Genomic DNA, 21,174 nt, shown 5'->3' with positions numbered 1-21,174 from the left:
AGTAGTCCCGCTTAGATAACAAATGAATGAATGAAGCTGTCAAAACACATATTTAGAGCATTTAAGGACTTTTATCCTTTTCAAAGATATTGTGCCGGCAGGCAAGTAGTAGGCTAAGACAATATGTCTGCTTGGAATTACCATGTAGAATAACACAAAAGTGTGGGGGTAAGATAGAGTGTATGCTGCATTTTAATGCTAGCAGCACTTGCTGCTGTTGACCAAGCATGGCTGAGAGAGGATCACCTGTACTTTGCATTTCCATGCACCAGTGCCAAGAGTCTCATGGTTATGTCCTGCACTTTCATATTCTCTTTCTGGTAAGCCACAATTCGTAAGATACCTTTACATGCCTTGTTCTCACAGCTTGTTTTGTACAAGAGATCCACAAATAAATATTTTTACCTTACCTAGGTTCTCTGTCATCTGTCTTGAGCCAGACGCAGTGAGTTGTAATAAAATGACTTACTTCGCAGATAAGAGGTATACTAAATGCACACTCATCTTGTCCTCTTCTCCTCTGTATCTCAACCTCAGGGCAGTTTTATGGTTTTTTTTTGCCAAGGACCAAGTACAGATATCGCACACTATAGACTCCAGGTAGCCGCTGCTACTGTAGGCTGATTTGGTGCCCCCAGCAGTGTTTCAACAGCTCCACCTTCTCTTTGTGTCGTCGCTCTCCCTGCTGTTCTCTATCTTCATGATTTTTCCGCATCATTTCCGGGATGCTTAATTTTGATATTTTGGATGGAACTGTGTCATTTTGCCCCTCTGATGTATACTAAACCCTCCCTGGTCCTCGCAAAAGCTCAGGTTCAAAACTGTCGTCTATGGATTTAATCCTGGCCAATTCGTCGTCAAAGGGAATTTCTGTGGGTTCGGCACCGGAGGTTGCATTGTGTTGTTTTGCTTCAGAGCGCCTCTTTTTTATGGTCTTAAATCCGTTCTGGCACTGCTCTGCAGTTTTGCAGCGCACTGTTTCATCTTTTATATCTAGAGCAATTGCAGCCCACATGGCCTTCTTGTTCTTAAATCTTTTCATCGAGCCCACTTGGTTCAATACAAATTATACACAATCCTTTCTCAAATACAAACAAACAGAAGAACGTAAGCCATTAACAAGTAAAGGTAGAGAGAATGAGCCTTACAACCGTCCTTTTTGCATTGCCGAATTGAGAGCTGCCTTGAGCGCATGCAACAGCTCCGCACCAGGATCTGATAGAATCATGTATGAAATGGTCAAAAACTTACACAATGACACGCAGGTTACACTACTCACACTTTTCAACACCATTTGGGATGCAGGGTACCTTCCAACTGCATGGAAGGAAGCCATTGTGGTCCCTGTTTTGAAACAAGGCAAGGACCCTTCCTCAGTGGCAAGTTACCGCCCGATAGCCCTCACAAGTTGCATTTGTGAGGTGTTTGAAAAAATGATTAATCGGCGACTCATTCATTTCCTTGAACTGAGCAAAATCCTTGATCCCTATCAGTGCGGCTTCCGAGAAGGGCGCTCCACAACTGACCATCTTGTACGTGTAGAAGCAAATATCCGGGACGCATTTGTACACAAACAATTCTTCTTATCCATATTCCTCGATATAGAGAAGGCGTACGATACGACGTGGCGTTACGGAATCTTAAGAGACTTGTCAGAAATGGGCATCGACGGTAATATGCATAATATAATAGAAAGCTATCTGTCAAATCGTACCTTCCGGGTAAAAGTCGGCAGTGCACTCTCACGCCCTTTTACGCAAGAAACGGGTGTACCCCAAGGAGGCGTGCTCAGCTGCACGCTCTTTATCGTGAATATGAACACGCTTCGTGCTTCATTACCACCCGCCATCTCTTACTCTGTCTACGTGGACGACATTCAAATAGCTTTCAAATCTTCAAATCTTGTAACCTCGCAGTCTGCGAGAGACAGGTACAGCATGGCCTGAACAAAGTCTCAGTGTGGGCAGACAAGAATGGATTTAAGATCAATCCTAACAAAAGCTCTTGCGCTCTTTTTACAAGAGAGGCCTGGTTGCGGATCCTTCCTTAGAACTGTGTGGACAACGAATACCTATAAGCAAAGAGCACAAATTCCTAGGTATCATACTTGACTACAGACTCACTTTCATTCTACACATTAAATATTTGAAAGAAAAATGTCTAAAACAATGAACTTAATGAAACTTCTATCCCAGACTACACGGGGTAGTGACAGGAAGTGTTTAATGAACCTATACAAGAGCCTAATTCGGTCTCGATTGGATTATGGTGCTGTAGTATATAACTCTGCCGCCCCGAGCGCGCTAAAGATGCTAGACCCAGTCCACCATCTAGGAATCCGACTGGCAACTGGCGCTTTCAGAATGAGCCTCATACAAAGTCTATATGTAGAATCAATTGAATGGTCTCTCCACCTACAGAGATCATACATCAACTTTACATATTTCCTTAAAATACGCTCTAATCCTGAACATCCATGTTTTGATACCGTTACCGATATGACGTGCGCTACACTTTTCAGCAATCGTCCTTCCATAAGACAGCCTTTCTCGCTGCGTGTGGTGGAGCTTAGGGATGAAATGCATGTCCCACTCCTCGAGCATCGCTTAATGCACCTAACCAAGCTCTTACCTCCTTGGGAGTGGCAGGTGATACAGTGTGACATATCCTTGATAAAAGTTACAAAGCACGTTCCTGAGGCCGAAATCCGAATGCATTTCCTAGAACTCCAGCACAAGCACTCCTGCGCAGAGTTCTACACAGACGCATCGAAGTCAAACGCCGGGGTATCCTATGCAGCCGTCGGCCCATCGTTTTCGGAATCCGAAGTACTGCATCCGGAAACAAGTATCTTTACGGCCAAGGCATACGCATTACTCTCTGCTGTAAAGCACGTAAGAAAATCGAAACTTCCAAAAGCAGCGATCTATACAGACTCTCTCAGCGTCGTGAAGGCCTTAATGTCACTCAGCAAACATCAAAATCCCGTGTTTAATGAACTATATTCGCTCTTGTGCAAAGCGTACTCATCTAACCAGAATATCATAATATGTTGGGTCCCTGGCCATAGGGGAATCGAAGGTAACCTTCTGGCGGACGAGATGGCCACGTCAATCACATTGCAAGCTGTTAACGCTACCGCTGCGGCGCCTGTCACAGATCTGAGGCCTTTCTTGCGAAGGAAGCTGCGAGATCACTGGCAACACATGTGGGATGCGGAAACGGATAATAAGCTCCACCGGATAAAACCACAGCTAGGATTTTGGCCCTCTACTACAAAATCGCGCCGAACAGATGTCCTATTCTGTCGTCTCAGAATAGGACACACGTTTGGCACCCATAATTTTCTACTCACCGGAAATGAGCCTCCAACCTGTGGTAGATGCGGGGAGAGGTTGACTGTACTCCACGTCCTCCTGGAGTGTCGGCAAGCCGAATCTGAGAGAAAGAGACATTTTTCATTAGCATACCGACAGCACATTCCTCTTCATCCTGCAATGCTTCTTGGCCCAGAACCGCTTTTTAATACAGACACAGTGCTAGGTTTTGTGAAAGATGTGGTCTTACATGTTATTAGTCCCATGAATTCGTAGCGCCTCCTCTCTCGAGAGGATACCACTGCGAAAATTGTTTTGCGTAGCACATGCCTCCAGGCCCTTGTGTTTCAAGGGCTCTAAGGAGGCAGTAGTGCTCTAGGATTTTTTACAATCAGATATATTTTACCTATCGTATCATTCTTTTTAAATGCATCTAAATGTTCATAGTACAAGTCTTACGTCATCGCCATAATTTTATCATACAGATTTTACGCACTTTAGAGCGTATATTTTAAGGCCTCTTTACAGCCACCTCACACGAACTTCATTGTAATCATAATTACACCGCAAACTCATTAGCACAGACATGGCGCTCTTTGGCCATACCTGGCCCTTGCGCCTCAAAACCCGATACATCATCATCATCATCATCATCGACATACCGTACATGCCTTCAGTCATGTCCAATTGATCGATGCAGTCTTGTCCTTTTGTCTCTCTCCTCCAGAACCTACAACTTTCGACAACCACTCCCCAGCATTATTTTACTTTCTTGTGATAGTGCCTGGCTATCTGTTGCTCATACCACACATTCAGTTTCCAATGGTTTATTAGACCACTACATAAATTATTATTTGTTGTATAAAACCTTGACCCTCTAGCACTTCCACAAAATTCATGCAGAAGTGGAAACAAAGATTACACATCATTTCTCACCAGAGCTTACTATGTCTGCATCAAAGCTTGATATTAGCAACACGTCCGCACTGTCTTTGTGTCTTTTTTTGTAGCTGTAGGTCACTGCATAAGCAGAAAAAGATTGTGTTGCATAAATGTTCATGTGCTTAAATAGGCAATGCAGTGTACTTGATTTTCACAATGCTTAACTCAGTTGGTTGTATGCCTGCGCTATAACATGCACAAACTGAGCAGCATATTCAAGCCAGAAAATGGCTAGCCTATCACAGTTATGTTGAGTAATTTGACTGAAAGTTGGTACAGTTTTTGTATGGTATTGCTGATGGCATCCAGGCTCACCATGTCACCCTCAAAGTGGGAGCAAAAACGGTGTAGATGTGTAAATTATAAGCACTTTTATTGGACTGTGGTGATATAAATTCACCTCACTTCAAGCACAACGATGTCTTTGCATGTCACCTGTATCGATATGAAGCCACTGCAGCTGGTGAGCAGTGTGCTTGCATATGGCACTGGCTACATTCCTTTGGAAAGGCATCCTCATATTGTACAATGAAGTGAAGATGAAGCCTTTTAAATCAATGTGTACTTTATTTTTTGTTTACTTCTCACCTACTGTTGCCAACACAAATGATGTCTCCTGGTAAGCCGAATGCCTGTGAACATTGCGAGGCACAGTGTCAGGCAACCCTTTATAATCTTCAGCATAAGACTGTAGAAGGCGGCCTTCGGATCTGTATACATGAAAGCACCAGGAAAGCAAGCTAGATAGACTAAAGACTAGCTAACTTGACAGCTCTGTACAGCCTGTACTGCTTACAGAAAGCAAGTCACACTGGTCTTGGGACCTATAGCAGCGGCATGCATATAGATGTATTGTATTGCCTGTACTAATATACACAGCCTTTCTTTGAAAAATGTTTGGTCACTTTTCATTAAAGGGACATAAAGTGAAAACTTATTTTTTCTACATCAGAAAATTACCGTTCTACAACACCAAAAGCACCACTCTTACAACGATAAGACGTTTGGTAAGCCAGAAAAAGCGCAAGAACGAAATACGGGTGGCGACGCCTACTTAAGTTCCCGCACCTGGTGGCTGTGACGTCTTCGACTTTGATGGCGTCTTCATGGGCCTGCTAATTATATATAGCGGTACAGGTTCACTACATCGTATTCTAAAGGAACGAAATCGCAAACATGGCAAGTTTCGGAAACTTTTACTGTGCCAACGCGGCCCAAGTGCGAAAACATACTTTGGATTCCCCGACGTCACACTGACGTCATTATTATTCCGGACAAATCGGGCGAAGCCGACATGCTGAGCATATAATGAACGATGCGTACCAACAAATGACATCTTGTTTTGAAATGGAACTAGAACTCAAGCCAACGAAAACGCAGCTTACGATTGCCGATCGCGGTAGCACCCATGTAGTGGTTTCAAAAGCAGTTTTCATTAGGCCTGTAAGTGTTGGTAAGATGCAGCTGTATACTGATAAAGCATATAGTTAAATTACAAATATTGCCCTTGCCACGAAGGTCGCCGCAGGCTGGCAGGGATGGCGTGTATACAAAGACACAAATGTATCGATGCAGGACTTTCTAGAGGCTCCACAAATACTCGCAGCATCTATTCAATAACATTGCGTTATGCATAAGGACACAAGAACGCTTCGAGACTGAGCTGCGTTAGTTACGTCAACTTCGAAAAGTGGACAGGAAGTTGCCATGACACTTTTTGCAGGAAGCAGGTGGCGCTTTATGCATCAGAAACCGAAACAGAAACTAGTAAAGCGAAACGGTTTTCTTTTTTAAGCGTTAATCTCGTTCTCAGCGCTCGTAACATATTCTATGCGTTTGTTCCAGAGCGTCCGTGGCATTGGAAGGTTCAGTCCCACGTGAAATGGTTTAGATCCTTCAAACAGTGTATTTTCTGCACCGCCAGTACACAGAAGCGTTTTATAACGATCTTTACTGATAACCCGATATGTGACCATTGTTTATTGCCTTTTGAAGAGCACTCCCTTCGTCTATCCAACAAGACGCGTAGGTTCGGCGCTCCGATTTGCGTGGAAGGTGAGCTTTTGACAGCCTTACTTTATGCATTTACGCGCTGTAGATGCGTTGTGACGCCTTTCAGTAGTCGGCGACGACGCAGAGTGCAACAGCGGAGCCCTGCTGTTTACCTTTAGCATTTTAAACGAAGCAGAACCTCGGTAGTGCATCGTACATTTTTTCTAAACACAATGCAGGCACCACTCGCACCCTTAAAGCATGAACGTTCAGAAGCATTTGCAGCAGCTCATTTGTCACTACATTGGAGTGAGAATATTGCTCATCTGCCGCTTTACCTTTCTTTACTGCTCCGAGTTTTTGTGTATCCAGATATTTTAATGTTATGTAATCCACCCCTTCCGTGTGAAAAAGAAAGAAAAGAAGTTAAGGAAAGGAAGGCGTAACGCTTGCAAGGATGATGCAACAGTTGTGTAAAATAAATAGTGCTTTACCAGCATCTGTACTGACCTGGTGATCGTGCGCCTTGGGCGAATTCATTTTGTGTAAAAATGTTTTCTGGCTACTTAAAAGGTAAGCGTGTCGTTGTGGCATCAACTGCTATCTCTTGTTGAATGAATTTTCGACAATACGTCATTGTCATGGTGCCGAAGCAAAACACAACTGGAAAACACAAACAAAATCGTTGCCTTTCAACGTACGACGGAAGCACATAAAGAAAACATTATTGTATGCTTCCAGTATCTTTTATTGTTATAGATATATTGAGCTATAAAGCTGAGGTAGTTGTGAAAATGAGAGGCAGCTGTGATGGATATAGAAGAGCATAGTATGCTTGCAAAACCTAGAAAGTCTTTAAGGACGAAATTGCAGTGCTTGCAAACAGTGCATAAAAGTAGAGCAATGCATGCACACTTTTCCCTGGCCTGGCCTGAGCCAGTGCCATGCACTGGTCCGCCCTTGTCTAGCTCAGCTAGGTTTGCCCAGTTAGCCCTTGAGCCTCAGTGTAGCATGAGCTATCTCTCTCTTGTTATGAAGTTGCCAACTGCATACATATTTGCTAGAGAGAAATCTTGCTAAGCACTTATCCACTTGTGTTGCTGCCGACAAGTGGCAAAAAAAGCATGTACCTTTGTTCATTATTCTTGTCTATGATTGTAGGATATGAAAGTCCGTACACGTTAGCACTCGTGTGCCCATACTGTCACACGGAACAGTTTCTATAACATTATTCAGCTTCTTTTAAGGCCGTCAATTTTTTTCCGTCAGCAATACAAGTATACATGTTTCATAATAGTGTGTATTCCGGCTGTCTACGTTTTTTTAAGCATGTGGGGGTGTCAAGCTAAGTGCACATCTAAGTGCAAAATCAGCTAAGTGCAAAAATGATGCACTAAGTGCATCATTTTTACCAACTCCGCAGCAAAATTGCCTGTTATTGCAGCGTCCATGCTGTTTTGGGAGAAATTATTTGAGAACACTTGGAAGTCTGAATTCAGATATGCTTAATTACTGTATGCAAGAAATTATGAATTTATTATTCATCACGCTTCAACAGTAAAGAACTTGAATAAAAACCATTAGTAGGTTGCACTATGCCATAGCGTATAACATAATTTGTGAATGTGTCTTGTAAAATTTATTTGCTTGTGCAGTAATGAATTATTTTGTTGCTTTGAGGAAGTGTTTAAAAAGTTATTGCACTAAAGCGTCTACAGGGCAAGGTCAATGCAAGGCAGCACATTACTCATAGCCACCTTAAGTCTTTATCTTTCTGCAGAAATTAAAATGTCCAACGATTCTTCTTTAAGCGTGGCTTCTGCTCTTGTAAATGTAACCAGCTGCACTGAAATTTGTTACTTACGGTTGTGGCTGCTATTATCCAGAATTCCTTAAGCAACTGAACGCAGTGTAGGCAATTTTCCGTGTGTGTTCCTTCCATTCTTAAATCAAGAGGCCCAACTCTACAATGCCACCATAAATCTTAATTCGACATAAATTTATTCTAACTCTCTGACATCTTGTTACATTTTAAATTAGCCCTTCGGCAGCACTCCCCACTCAGCTAATGCTCTCGTTGTCGGTTGGGAGGCTCTCACCATGACCTGCATTCAAATGAGTCATCCGTCTTTCACCTCTCCGCAAAGTTCGCCTTGAAATATCATAAAATCTAAAAACTTTAAAAAGCATGTTAATCAGTATTTCCCAGTGTCTGGAGGACAGAAATAAAGTGGAATGCAGTTAACACAGAGGTTGTCACTGTTACGGTTCTGCCAGATATTTGGGCGCATTCCTAATATGCACCATCGGCCAATATGAACAGGAATCCCTCGTGTGTCCTTGAACCGCGATTCCTGCAACATGCAAATCAGAAAATGACTCGCTCCTATTGGTTATGTTGTTTTCCTGTTGCGAAATCCTGCACATGGAACTTGTCCTTGTTACAAGGCCACACAAAGAAAATTACTGGCTTTAAACATGTAACCATGTCGCTTTTCATATTGACTGAGGGGTGTACACTAATCGGTGGAGTGCGCTACCCTGTCCTGCTCTGCCTACTTCTGCTTTTCCATAGGCCGAAAGATATCACTGACTCAAAGTTCCGTAAGGGTGGCAATTGAAGTCCACAGTACCGTGAAATTACATGTGGCAAAACCAGCTCTATGGCAGACCTGACTGGAGACTGAAGCTCCTGGGCCTGGCCCCGCATGATAACTTGCTTATGTGTTCGAAGCCCGGGTCACAGACGGTGTTTCGTTGAGCCAGAACTCATTCAGTGCTCTAATAGAAACATTGCAAAATTTTGAAGTTAATTATAGTCCCAAAGTGCAAACAGCTCAACAGCGCTACACAACAGCAGTCGCACTTCAATTGACATAATCTAAGTTGCCATACAGATTTTATTTCTCTAGTAACTAGCATACAACACAAATTTTAAAAGGGGCCTATTCAGTTGCACAAGTAAAACAAAACAAAAAACACATCTATGTAAGGCACACATGAAATTACACGGAAAGAATGTTAACCTACATATGAAGTCAAGCATCAGTATAATGAACAAAGATATAATTATTAGCCTTAGACGTATTTTTATCGATATTAGTGTGAAGCACATTTTCTTACAGCAAATATAGGACGTTATGGAGGCATGTTCGATGGAACATCATGTGAGTGAGGTTCAACTTTACTTGTGCTTTTCAAAAACCGACAGTGCATTACATTTACATATGTGGTACAAACCTGAGTAATGAAGCATAGAGACGTAATATACATTGCTAAGCAGACAACTGTACAAAGCCAGAGAACGAAGCAAAATTCTAAAATGCAGCATATCAAGTTGCAGAAAAACTGCATGCCAATGTATGAGATGTTTTTGCTCGAGCATTGCAAACATTTTTCATATGTCTCATGTACAAACCAAATGCGCATTTGCTTTACAGGCAGCTCTACCAACCAGCGAATAAATGCAAGAAAGCACTGAGCAGCAGGCGTTTGTGCATAACTAGCCAACGAAACACAATTCTAAAAGCAGCACGTGCAGTTGCAGTAAAAAAAAGAAAACATGGTAATACAAAGGTTGATCTTATGTACAAATAAAATTCACATTTGCTATATAAGCGCCTGTACTGACTAGCCAACGTACAAAACAAGTCAATGAAAAACAATTATAAAAACCAGCATATGAAGTTGCAGTCGAAATAAAATTCTAATACAAAATTGAACAAGCACCTCATATAAAGGTTGTTCTTGTCCAATGTACAAACACAATGCAAATTTGTTTTACGAGCAACTGTACCAACAAGCCATCAGCTATGACCAAGCACTATGTTAAGTAGGCATTTGTACAAAACTAGCCAATAAAACACAATTTTAAAAAGTTGCATGTGAAGTTGCAGTGAAGAAAAAAAGACGATAATGCAAAGGTTGAGCAGGCACATGAGCATTTTATTTGCGCATAAGAACAATCTGTATGACATTTGCTATAGAGGCACCTGTACAGACTAGCCCACAAAAGAAAACACCATCTTAAATAGCAATACCACGAAAGTTTAGTAAATTACAAGCATGGTAAATTACTCAATGATGTAGTGGCACAAAGTTAATTCTATTCAGTTAGTAGTTCTTTTTTACAAAGTCATTACTGCAAGTGTTGTCATTAACAAACAATGATTTTGTCCTAAAGGGCCCCCAAGCAACTATGAGGTTCACAATGTTATACAGTGGTCCCTGTGTACTAGCCTACAATGAGCATACAGCCACTAGGATTGCATAGAAGGACGTTGTAATTGCACGAAGTTATGGGCATTTGATGATTAGATACACGGCAGCTGCTGTTCCTCTCTTGCTTTTGCAATCGTCCCCACAGATGCTTTCTTCTTACCATGTATTCTTACAACTTCATGCAGTGCAGTGAAATCTATGGTTCGAATCAATGCACTAGAAGAAAAGCTGCACCTTTGTCCACCCATAATGCCACTCTGCGCAAAACTGATTGAATGGAAGCTTCATTAATGCTTTAGTCATGTACAATGGGCGAGGCCCCTACCCTTATCACAATAGACAGCTTTTACCTTGGTGAAATCACGAGCGGTTCCCTGCTGGCGTCACAGCATGCGAAAAAGTTATGGGAAAGGCCTGGAGAGGAGCATGGGATTGTTTAGTGAATTTGTGGCAACCCCACAGTATCGTTGCATACGCACTGCCATGTTCACAAAAGGTCAAAAGGTGATCATCATGGTATAGTTAACGCAATTCGCATGTTTAACTTGAAGTGTTTAAAAAAATGCCATAGGTGCTTTAGGGACCCTCTAAATGTTTAATTTCTACTGTCTGCTCTTGCTGCTGCAAGCGCTTTGTTTCGCGTAATCGTGATCAAAACCTTATGGTACCCTTCGGTATTTGAATTTGACAGCATATCAATGATAGCTTTCTGCTCAACTAAAGTTGGCTTTGCCATTCGTTGGCGTGTGCTAACAGCCTTGCCTTTAGTTGAGTAGAAGCGGTGCTGCTTTTCAATTTTCTTATTTGATGGAAGTGAACTTGTTACTGAGGTGTCTTTTACGAGCGGAGAAATGCTGTCCAGTTTTCTCAGAACTTTAGAGAGTATCGGCTTAAGTCAAGGTGAGACTTGGTCTTCTACCGTTGGTTTCTGCAAGTGGGTGATTATTCCTTGAAGCATTGCGATGAAGTCACTGTGTTTAGTGCACGTTGTTCTTTTTTCTTTTAGGTCATTCAGTGAACACACCGAACTGATATCAATTCCTTGTTTGTCGTTGCAGTCCTGTAAAAATAATCAGGAAAAGAAAAAAGGGATTTTTGTAATGAACGTTTCAACTTTTACGAAAACACGGAAGCTGCATATACAGCAGTACAATATCAAAATGGTACTGTACTAATTTGCGAAGAGTCTTTGCAAAAAGCTGGCTGCTTCCGCTTTGTTTTCATGTGTAATTTTGTATTACCATATAGCTTTGGAAGGTCGTCCATTAACGCCCACTCATTATAAATACAATGAATAGGAAGACTGATGACTGGTACTGGTATTAAGAGGAGGCTTTAGCTCAACGATGACCTATTGATATGTGTAAAATGCACAAATTCTCAGCTTACGAGATGTATTTAAGGTTGCTGCATTTTAAATAAAACATGGTACTCTTTTATAGTATTTTTATATTAACTTTACAGCAGTACTAAAGCATACTGAAGTCATCTTGCGAGAGCCATGGAAAAGATGGAGCAGCACGAGCAGTATTTTATCAGAGAGGAGCACTTCTGTTGGGCGAAGAGCTCTGATGAATATGAATGGCTGCTCTCTCAAATGTGAAGGAAGACTTGTGCATTTGAAACCTATAGCAGCAACAAAGTATACCCTGCGTAATTTCTAATATTCCTACCAATGTGCAGTTGTCAGCTGCTCTGTAGTAAAGCAGTGCTGCTGAGCATTACCACTGCTGAGCATGTGAACTCCTACACAGGTGGTGATACTACACCCTTTCTGCTTGTTCATGCCACAGCTGCTACACGCTCAATGGAATGCACAACACACAAAGAACAATTTGGAATTAAGCTGTCTATTTTTTTTTGCCTGCCCCAGGTATGTCGCATCTGGCTGCTACTGGCTGGCGGACGTGCCGAACAGTTCAACACAAGACAGCACGAGTGAAAGAAATGCATGGGTAAGGGTGTGAAGGGATGTTGCCATGCTTTGGCTGAGGGAAACATGAGTACAAGACTTCTTTGCTTGAAGGTCAAAAGGCAGAAAAACATTGCCAGATGTATTGAGCGCTACGTGTAAGAGTGATAGATGTGTTTGTAAAGGTATGGAAGAGCAATGTGCTGCGCTTGCGTTCACCTGAGATAAGCCCCTCTATATCCCATGAGCTGCCATTGCCGTTCTGTTAACATTTGTCACATTCCTCTCGCCCTCCTCCATTCAGTCTCGCCCTTTAACAACAGAGCCCAAGTTTTCTCTAGAAGCCGCTTAATCCCACTGCTTTCTTCCCACAAATTAATGCATACAGAAAAGAGCAGACAACTGGCATTTGGCAGAACTGCGCAACTGGTGTTAAGAAACACCGACATTTATTACATTTGTGTGTCTATTTCTACAGGCATGCAATAGTTTATATGTGCATACACTTAAACAGAAACCTAATTAAGTGGCATGCTTCAGGTACAAGGCTTGTCTGAAAAGCATCTGACCTTATTTATTTTGTGGAAAACTGGAGAGTAGGATGGCACGCGCTGCGGGAATATGGAAGGAGGGTTAGGGATGTGTCTAGCCTCCAAGTGGTGTGTCCTTCAGTTGCATATGCTGCTTTGCAGGAACAGTTGTGTTGGGTGTTGTTATCCCATATCACTGAGATTGTAAGTGAGCACGAAAGATGCAGCAGCTTAAACTAGGATACTGCCTAAACTTCTTTGCAAAGCTTGGTTACTGCTAAGAAACTATTTCAAAGATCCTAATAGTTTTTGGAGATGATATTGTTATGAAGCAGATAAAAAATTTAGTAACAACTGCCCAATCACCGGTCGAAGAAGAGCTTCACTGTAGAAGCGCTTTACTAACCACAATGATGCAGTTAAATGATAAACTCTTTTATTATTTCTATAAAACCAAATACATTCGTCAGGACTGCCAAAGCCACATTGGGCTTGACTGACAGAGCGTGACAGGCAGCGTACAAACTGTTACAATATCAAGAAAGAAAGAGAAGAAAAAAAAAGAAATACAGAGAAGCGATAAATGTATATACATACACTGGTACTTACATTGTACGCATTTATAATAGGTGTACGTATATGCACATATACATGTTTGAGAAGACATTTGGCGCGTACAAGTATCACCATGCCTCATGATTACATTACGCGGCACAAAATGAGTAGGTGATTATAAATAACAAAATGAGTCAAAACCACAAATGCTTCAATGAAAGCTGTGCAGGAACAAACTTTCAGACCACATTTTTAATCAAAGCCACTCTGTAGGCGTAATACAGAAGGAGGTAAGCGAGGTCTATTTCTTTACATGGTATAGCCGCTTAAATCCGCACGTTTTAGTGCTTTCTTGAGCTTGTATTTTGATGTTGACTGCAGCACGTTACGGGGTAAATAATTAAACAACGCCGGAACCAAGTATTCGCGCATTCTCTTGCGGTATTTTGTTGCACAACGAGGTATTTGATAACGCCATTTTGGTCTAAGGCTACGGGGAGTTACACATGGTACTTTATAACGATTGTCCCAGAAATGTCTCAGGGCTATTGTGTGCAGTAGAACCGAAGAAAAATCTGGCATGGATAATGCCTTAAAAATGTCAGTGTTGCCTTCAAGACACAAATCATGACCTATAACTTTTAAAAGGGAGCGCATTAGTGAGTTAATTCCTTTTTGATAACGAAGAGCACAATGTCCGTAGGCAGTAATTCCGTATCGGACACCACTGTAGCACAACGCATGCGCGGTGGTTTTCCTGACTGATATGGGCATGAGGTGACGCATTTTATAAAGTAAGCAAATCACTGAGCGAATCCTCTGACAGACATAAGAAACATGCGAATTCCATGACAGATCGCTGTCAAACCGCAAACCGCCATTTGTTACGGATGATGTGTAGCCGATAGGGACGCAAGAACATGGATTGCAATGTGAATTATGCAATATTTCCCTAGTCAAGTGTGCTCTCTTTAATGGACTTCGAAAGCAGACAAGTTGTGTTTTTAATACGTTAATGTCGATTAAATTTGTGGCAAACCAGTTCATTGCCTTAGTTGCTGCTGCTTGTAAATGGGAAGCTGCGTCAGAATATTGATTGGCATGAGAAACTAACACTGTAGCGTCTGCATACTGAAATACCTTAATGGCGACTGCCTTAGACAGATCACTAACGTAAATGTTAAATAGGAGAGGGCTTAATACTGAACCTTGTGGAACACCGGCTTTGATTGGAGAAAGGCTGCTGTGAAAGTTTTGAACTGAGACGTACTGAAACCCGTCCCGGAGAAAATTATCGAGAAGTGATAGAAACAAACCACGGAATCTCATCATAGAAAGCTTTGTTAACAACAAGTCATGGCAGACACTGTCAAATGCCTTGCTTACGTCAAGAAACAATGCGCACGCTACCTGGTTAGTTTCAAACTAGAAGTTTGAAACTAACCAGGTAGCGTGCTACAAAGGAACCCGTATGGGTTTCCTTTGTAGCAATTACTACGAACGGGTGGATGTCTTATTTTCCCTTTACTCATTACTTCTCTCCACCTTGCGGGTTTCCACAGAACTTCTACGTCAAACACTTGTCTTTGCTTCGTGTTGTCGACAAATTCGACTTCGCCCTGCCATCTGCTAGCCGCCTGGTTAGCTCAGATGGCAGAGCGGCTGCCCCGGAAAGGCGGTGGTCCCGGGTTTGAGTCCCGGACCGGGACGAATTTTTCTGCAACTATGAAGCGTTTCTTTCGAGTTACCCGTATGGGTTTCCTTTGTAGCGATTGCTACAAACGGGTGGATGTTTTATTTTCCCCTTTATTAAGAAGTTTAAGAAATCGGAAAAATCATCCAAAAGTGCCTGAGTGCCTTTGCCTTTCATAAAGCCGTATTGCTGCGGTGATAACACGTTGGTATCTAGGAAGGTATTCATAGTGAGCAGCATGTGTTTCTCTAAAATTTGTGCTATGCAAGGTAAAACTGATATGGGGCGATAGTTTTCAACTTTACCTCGAGATCCTTTCCTGTAGAGTGGTATAATGATTGCCGTTTTCAGTCTGATTGGAATAATGTCGCAATGGAAGATATGATTAATTATTGCTATCAAAACGTCCTTGATGTACCTGTAGTTCCTTCGAAGCTCGATGACAAAGATGCCATCGGCACCTACGGACTTGAGTTTCAAACTAAAAAGAATGTGTTTTCAGGTCGCAATCAGCCAGCAACGGTAGATAAGCCGATTGTAGGTTACTTCTTTTTAGTGTACATGTATCCGGGCGTGGTCTAGAAAAACCCGATATTCTAAAAAGAAATCGTTAAAATCATTAGCTATACTCTGGCTATCAGATGAAAAGTGGGAAAGGAAGTAGTTATCATACCGTAGTTTTTTACCAACACCTCTGAGGTCATTTATTAGGGACCAGGTTTTACGGCTGTCACACCGGGCATTCGTAAACTTGTTGCGAAAGTGATTCCGTTTAGCAAGGCGAATAGCTGCAATAACTCTGTTTCTGCAAAGTTTAAATTTTAACCGAAGTCTCCAAAGCATATCTTTTTCTTTTATAGCAGCAAGAATTTCTGCTGACATCCAACCATCATTAGCGCTGCGCTAATGATGGTTGGATGTTAGCAGAATGATGGTGAATAATTCGAGTGGACTCTCTCCTGAAGTCATCGAAAAAAGCAACGAATTTTTCATAAGCTTTCGACGGGGGCACGGTTGATAGAAATATGTGCCAATCATATTGTTGGACAAGTCTATCAAATAACCTTGGATCAGTTATTGAAATTTCTGTCTTGGACGCGCTAGAAGCAATGGTGGCAGGTGGCTGTGTTAAAGAAGTACAAACGACGTAGTGATCTGCTAGTCTTGTTTGAACTACTGTGTAATTAATAACTAGATTACATTACCGCCTACAAGCCTTTCTTAAGAAGGAAACTACGAAACCACTGGCAACGCATCTGGGACGAAGAAATAAATAATAAACTGCATGTAATAAAGCCACAAATAGGTTTCTGGCCTCCTGTAACAAAATCCCGCAGGACAGATGTCCTATTCTGCCGTCTAAGAATAGGACACACTTTTGGCACACATAACTTCTTACTCACGGGAAACGAGCCTCCAACCTGTGGTAGATGCGGGGAGAGGCTGACCGTCCTCCACGTCCTACTGGAGTGTCGGGAAGCCGAACCCGAAAGAAAAAAACATTTTCTCTTGGCATACAGGCACCACATCCCCCTTCATCCTGTTATGTTACTTGGTCCAGAACCACTCTTTGACACCAACGCCGTCTTAGGTTTTTTGAAAGATGTTGTGTTGCATGTTATTAGCCCCACACGTTCGTAGCGCTTCCTCTCGTCAGAGGATGCCGCTGCGATAATTATTTTGAATAAGCACATGCCTCTAGGCCCTTGTGGTTCAAGGGCTCTGGCGAGGCTGTAGAGCTGTAAGAAATTTAACGTCTCGCATATTTTAAACAATGCATCATTCTTTTACGATGGATTTTAATCTTCACAGTCTTCGTCATTATTCATCGCCATAATTTTATAGCACGTAGATTTTACTCACTTTACAGCGACTATTTTGAGGCCACTTTACAGCCAAGTCACATCTTCCGTAATACATCGTTAACACTACCATTTGTCATGGCGCTCTTTGGCCAAACCTGGCCCTTGCGCCACAAAACACCACACACCATCATCATCATACATGACCGCACATTTATGTGGTCGATACATGAAACCGTAAGGCTATCCGGCAAAAATTCTTTGCGTGTGACACAACGGATTGTTGTTTCTAGGCCCCATTTTGATATAGCGTCAAGGTAATCACTGACAAGTGCCTTCGTAGGACAGAGTGTATCTATATTTATGTCGCCTATCAGGCACACATGTTCATCTAGAGAAAGTGCTGATAAAGCAGTATCTAGCTCAGACAGAAACAACCGTGTGTTGAAGCGCGGAGGGTGATAAACTGTAAAAACGGCAACTGACAGCTCAGGAGTGCTCAGGCGAAGCGCTACTGCTTCAGCGTGAACGAAGGAAACAGTTCCGAAATTGACCACGTATTTTTAACAAAAACAGCGATGCCTCCCCCTTTTCCTACAGCACGTGTGTATGTAAACATTTGATAGTCTAGCAGAGTATATTGCACAGTACATTCCTATGGGATGTTAATTTCTGTCCTGACGAAAACATCACGCAAAGAGCGCGCACTTGAGGTTGCAGCGACGAACTATTCCCTATGTTTCTTAATGCTACGTATATTGACATGACTTATACGCAAAGCATTTCCTTGTGGCTCAGATAAAAATGCCTTAGCTTCGGAAAAGTTAGTAGTGACAAGAAAGCCGCAACTGTGCATATTCAAACAATTTTATCAAGATCGGACTTCCTATCTATTCTGAGCAGTGACGCCCCTTCTGTTTTCTTTACAAAAATTCTGCCTTTCTTTGTCCAAAAATTTATAATTTCTTTCCTTGCTCTTTAACCGTGCCATCCGAAAGAGCTCTTGGTTCTCACGAGTTAAATTATCATTAAAATACACGCGTGGAAGCACTCCCAACTGCGCTAGACTAGACAGAGCTCCGCGTGCCTCGAACCATTTCTGTTTCGCAGCGAAGCTCTGCAACTGGACCAGAATAGCGGGCGGGGTGACGCCTTGACTGCGCAAACGGTGAACGGCGGCAACGTCAGCTGCTTTGATATCAGATATTTTCAATTTCACTGCAAGCTCCGAAATGAAGGAAGTCAAATATTCATTAGATTTAGTTGGGAGGCCGTGAATTTCAAAATTGCATCGGCGACTGTATTGTTCGAAGTCATTCAGCCCTGTGTTTGCTCTGTCAAGTTGCTCTGCCTGGGTAGTCACCGTCGACGAGAGAGAGACAACCTGGCTACGAAGCTCTTATTTCTGATTTGGTGGTTGTAACGAAGGATGTTACGGAGTCATATTTAGCGGAGAGAAAATCAACAGATCTCTGCTTTTCCTCAACAGCATCTGAAATTCTAGCGCAGGCCTCCCCAAATGTCGACAGCTCACCCACTTTCAGAGCGAGCGTACTGACAGTTGTGCACAACTTGTCAAGCCTCTCGTTCACAAACTTCAACTGCTCCGCGATAGTACTGTCCGCCTGAGCGACGCCTCCAGAAGACTGGCTTCCCGTGCCGCTTTTGCAAACGGGACAGTGCCACGTTTCGCGTTTCGCGGAAGACATCTTTGCAAACGTGCCTTCAGCAATCGAACAGCAACTCTTTCCTACGTGAAAGCTCCTATTACAAGAACAGCATGTCAAACATTTGCCATCATCCGGTGTAGCGTTAGAACATGAACCACATAGATGAGACATTGCTGTGCAGTCAGCGGGAAAACAACACAAAGAAAAGGCAGGTAAGGTAACAAACTCACCTGCCAACAGCAAAGTACGGTATCAGTATCCTGAAGTGTTTGCCGCTGACTGCAAGCGTCCGTAAGGAGCAGGCTTTTGAAGCGACAGAGGAGACACCAGGTGGCAGAGCAAGGCCTGACGCTCGTGACGTGACGCTCGTGACGTGATAAAGGCGGCCCGCAGAGCACAGGAGGACGGTAAAGCGCATGCGCCGAACGGAGCCTCAGATGCGCATGTCCGTAACCTTGCTAGTGGGTACAGCAAGTGTATCCGAGCGTCGGCGGTGAGCCTGCCAACAGTTGTTTACAAAGAGTGAGCCATGTTAATTAGAGATTGTCGGCGAACTCTAAAAATTTCACAGCTGGAAAGATGCTGCGAATAAGTTTTGGGTGCCCGCAAAAGTTTCCTCAGAACTTCAAAAGAGGAAATTTAGGGCCTGACAACTCTACCATTGAGCTCTTCATACGGCTCACGTGATTTCGTTTCTTTGACATGGCATACCATTTTTGTGGTTCATCAAGTTTCTTTAGCGGTGGCTTATGATGGAACCCTCTAATTGCTTCAGAGCCTCAAAGTTAAATCTGCAGGCGGTACAAATGAGATTCTTAATTATATGTGTTGCATTTTTGCACTGAAACAATCACAGCTTACTTGGTTTTTCTTTACTCTAAATCACTTTGAACTAGCTTATAATGTCCATGCAGTGGAAGATCACTTATACACTTCTAATGTGCAGAAGCAGTACAGGGAACACTATTTTTGATTATATACCAATATTTCTTTAACACTATTGACTGCGAAACACCAGAACATATATTCAGTACTGTGCATGTAAAAATTTGGACGTTAAGAGGTACTTTACTCAAACCCAGCCCAGATCTGGATTATCTTGTAAAGCACAATCACTTTAATGTTGCCATAGTTCTTTCCTCATTTGATCAAAGGCGTAGAAGTATGTTCCATCTTAGGTATTAGAAAAACTTTTAATTAGGCGCCACACGTTTTATTACACAAGTTACTTTCCTAAATATTGACTCACCGGTTCTTGAATGGATTCGTGTATAGCTTTCAAGCAGAACACAACACAATTACTGCTGGAAGTGGGTCCGATAAGTGAAAGTTGGTTCAAGCGTGCATCAGTGACTCGTGCTGGGGCCTTATTGCTCATAACCTTGGCTGTAAAATCTGCCTCTACACCAACTGTGTGATATTCCTAGATCAGGAATGTGTTTGATGATTTAGACCTTGTACATCAATTGTGTATGAAATGGCAAATGAGATTGAACATAAACATGTCACCGCATTTTATTTTGTTGAAAACATCCTTTAGTATTTTCTGTATTTCTTACGGATGTCCCTCCAACCTGCAATAATGCCTGTATGACGCTGAACAATTAAAGAAAACGAACGTTGGACTTCGTGTGGGGAAGCAGGAAGTAACTACCTTGAACAGGACTAGGACAACATAACGTCAAGCAGCGGCTTTTTTTTTTCTTTTCTCCCGGGAGCACGGTGGTCTGATACATTTCAGACAAGCCTTATATTTCCATTTAAGTCATGTGATAAGTCACTCGGATCTCTCGCATGAATGACATACCCATCCATTCTACATAGAAAACGCTGGGAGTAGCACCACTCCAACCTGTAGCAATGCATATGTTTGGAAACTTATCATAAATTGCATGATTTATGCAGAGCTCCTGGATGTTGATCTTGATATCTGGGTCCTTGCAGCTTGGTTCATTTGTTTGAAACTATCAAATTGTTTTGCACAAAAATAGCATTAGTTTATGGGATGGTGGATTCAAATGGCATCGAGAAACCAACTCCTTCAAGTTCATATTCAAGTAGACGGAAAAAGACGTTAAGAAACTGGTAACATGGCACCACACACTTCTTGACATTACATGCACGTTCCCTTCAGGACGCTGGACTTATGGCTGTCGCATTCCTTCTGCAAATCGATAACCTGGCTGCTTTGCCGAAGTTTCACCACTTTGTATTTCAGCCCCCAATGAACTCACTGATGCACACACACGGAAATGCGTTTTGAAAGAAATTGGAAATATATGCGGTGAACTGAGGAAGGCTTTCAAGCGGCCCTGAACCACCCCTCCGGTTGGTGAAATACATAGTCCGCGGGTAGCATTCGCTGTTGTGACCATCATCATCATCAAGTTCTGCTGTCGTACACAGTCCGTGGAGCTCGCAGGCGGAGCATGAAGTCACCTTTTGCTCAAACGCTCTCGTTTCAAAAACCCCAAGATCCTCGCTCTTTTCTGGGCGCTTTATTTCGTCATAAAGCGCACGCCAATACGCGGCTGCTATTG

The 21,174-nt window shown here is 42.5% G+C and overlaps 2 long non-coding RNA genes across 3 annotated transcripts in view; one reads left to right on the top strand and one right to left on the bottom strand.

Annotated features, from left to right (window-relative positions):
* The window catches only part of LOC135916761 (uncharacterized), a 200,980-nt gene that overhangs the window by 175,125 nt on the left and 4,681 nt on the right, over positions 1 to 21,174 (top strand). Inside the window, exon 3 of one of the 2 annotated variants that reach the window (XR_011507469.1) lies at positions 12,346 to 12,427. This is a non-coding gene — a long non-coding RNA (uncharacterized lncRNA). Of the gene's footprint in view, positions 1 to 12,345; positions 12,751 to 21,174 lie in introns of those variants that run through there. The other variant, XR_011507468.1, reaches the window with a different exon arrangement.
* On the bottom strand, positions 11,172 to 19,478 carry LOC139048059 (uncharacterized). The gene is made up of 3 exons (XR_011507471.1): positions 18,865 to 19,478; positions 16,566 to 16,626; positions 11,172 to 11,532 (listed from the first exon to the last, which is right to left on the bottom strand). It is a non-coding gene; the product is annotated as an uncharacterized lncRNA (long non-coding RNA).

This window comes from Dermacentor albipictus, chromosome 7, assembly GCF_038994185.2.
Source record: "Dermacentor albipictus isolate Rhodes 1998 colony chromosome 7, USDA_Dalb.pri_finalv2, whole genome shotgun sequence".
Classification (NCBI taxonomy): domain Eukaryota; kingdom Metazoa; phylum Arthropoda; class Arachnida; order Ixodida; family Ixodidae; genus Dermacentor; species Dermacentor albipictus.
The sequence above is the reverse complement of the archived record's forward strand: the minus strand, read 5'-3'. Positions and strand labels throughout refer to the sequence as shown.